The sequence below is a fragment of the Falco rusticolus genome, chromosome 3 (genome assembly GCF_015220075.1).
Source record: "Falco rusticolus isolate bFalRus1 chromosome 3, bFalRus1.pri, whole genome shotgun sequence".
NCBI lineage: Eukaryota > Metazoa > Chordata > Aves > Falconiformes > Falconidae > Falco > Falco rusticolus.
This window is the reverse complement of record NC_051189.1, coordinates 26,983,490-26,986,052: the sequence shown is the minus strand read 5'-3', so window position 1 is coordinate 26,986,052 and position 2,563 is coordinate 26,983,490.

The following is a 2,563-nucleotide window of genomic DNA, read 5'->3' as shown; positions in this document are numbered from 1 at the left end:
TGTGTCATCTAACACTTTCCCGCAGCACATGAACTTTCAGCTACAGTAGACCAGTTAAGACAAACCATCCCTTGTCCACACCCACTTTTTTCTCCAGTTCCTTGTAGTGTGAGGCAGGCAGCCGGCAGGGCAGCAGGGCACCTGCCCTCAGGGGACAGGGCAGAGCACGGCTGTGCCCCTCCCTTGAGCAGCAGAGCCAGGGCCCTGCTGCCGTTGAGGCTTCTCTCCAGGGCTGGTGGCTTTCAGCTGCTGCCCAGTGCCTGGGCAAAGCCCCGAGCCCACCCCCCACCCCTCGCGCACAAGGAGGCCAAAGGCATCGTGCCCCGTGGTCTCTGTGGGAGTCAGAGCGCAAAGAAAGCCCCTCTGCAAGACTGAGCTAGACCAGAGCACGGCAGTTACCCACCATCAGGGACTAGAAGCAGGTGGGTTTTTTATCCAAGAGGCAAGTTAGAGCTACAAACCCGATTTTTTCACTGCACGCTTTTAAAAGCATGTGCTTCTGTTTAGTTTTGAAATTTTTAATTATTTTAAAATAAGACCGGAGTTCAAACTTACATAAGCTTACTCTGAAACGCATTAACAGGCTGCTCCTCCGCCTCCCAAAAGCAGCAATGAAGAGTATACATGAAGTGGCAACACGTCCGGTGGCGGATCCAGGGCACCCACGTTTATTCTGAGCCAGGGTCAGGTTAGCCAGTTGTGCAGCTGCTTAGACACAATGAGAAGGTAGAATCATCTGCACCTGTTCCCAAGGAATAACTGGCAGCACCAGTAACAGCATCGGCTCGGGCTGCGGCCCCAGCTCTTCCCTGGGAAGCGGTATGCAGCCTGCAGGGCTGGAGCAGGGAAGCACTGCAGGCCAGAGCAGGTGGGATGTGTTCGGCGTGCACCATGAGTAATTGCATTACACACTGAAACACAGCACGTATCAGTATCAAAGAAATCCCAGCTACGGCAGCTAGCCGTGCCAGCAGGGCTACAAGAGCAGTGGTCTCAATCAACAGAAGAGTTGCAGATCCACACTGAGCATGACAGAGCTACTTTAGTTTCTATATAGTACTTGGAATCATTCAGCTTCTACATAAGAGTAAAATTCTGAACTGCAATTACAATATAAATAGTAACACTCAGCAAATCAAATTGAAACATATACTGTGTTCAAACTCCAGGTTGTTTTTAATGGCAAACTCTCTTCAAGTACAATGAATATTTCTGCTCTGACCACTGTACCGTTTATAGAGGACTTTTTTTCAACTGATCTGTAAGTTAACATAAAACTCTCCCTAAGGCTGCATAACTGATTTCTGTTAAATTACCTTACGCAACTGTAATTTCTATTTAATCAAAAAACATGCAGCAATCTATGTTTTGTCTAGAGAAAGACCTCAATGGTAGACTCAGGTGTGTATCACTTCTTGAAACATGGGGATGGCTAGTAACTTTAGGTTTAAAAAAAATTAATCTTTACTCCCTTTCCTACTTCCACATTTAATTCCAGTAATAAATATTCCTTAGACTGTCTTCAAAACATAAGCCATTTTATACTTCCTTTAGGGGCCTGTAAAACTGTTCTCATAAGTCAAATAGAGACTTTTCCTTACTTTCAAGTAGAAGCTGATCAAGTTTTATAAAATTTGTTTTACAGAGCCAGAAGTTATGATTTCCTACCAGGCAGCACTCATGTAAAACACACTAACAAACCAAAGGGTAGAAATTTTACCTCCAACTAAAAGGTTAAAGTGTCCCCTTTGACTGCAGGATCCAGAACTTAATGCACCATTTCGAAGCCCTGACACCCCTCTCCTCCTTCCCCCGGTTTTGAAGCAGAGGAAGTTAGAATGAGAAAGTAAGAACAGGACCAAGAAACCAAAAGGTTCCAGTAACATAATAAAGAAATCCTCTGAACAATTTCAGCAGTTCCAGTTACTCAATATAGATGGCATATGTACTTCTAGGAGTGTGCTTTACCTTTAGGTTGTGGATATATTTAAATATAAGTCCAGCATGAGAAAGCATTGAGGTTTCTGAAGACTTGTGTAGCCCTTCTCTTCAGTCAGCACTATACAGAACTAGTTCAAGTCAAAAGTTAAACTCTTCAATAAATGCCATTAAAAAAAAAAAAACACAAAACACACAACCCAAAAAAACAACCCCAAAAGCTAAAGGTTCTGTGGCAACTTGCAGAGCTGGACTAACCCATGCTGCCTCAGGGGCACTACATGCACACTAGCCAAAGGACTATCTCTTCCATGCACATCCCTATCTATTGCAGTTTGCTGTTTGGTGTCAAGAGCTGAATCTAAGGTCATACCCCCCCCCCCCCAAAAAAAAAAACCACAAACCAAACCAAAACCACACTCACACCACACCACAAATTGCCTTTTAGCCTTTCAGAAACTTCTATGACTTGCACTTCATATAGGTTTATCAACCTTTTTATGGGTTAACACAAAGCTGAAATAACGGGCTAGAGAAAAGGCAGCTTCTTGAAACACCCATGTATACATCTATTTTATAGCTACCTCTTCTGCCTAGCCCCTCCCAAAGTTAGCCTGAAAAACAG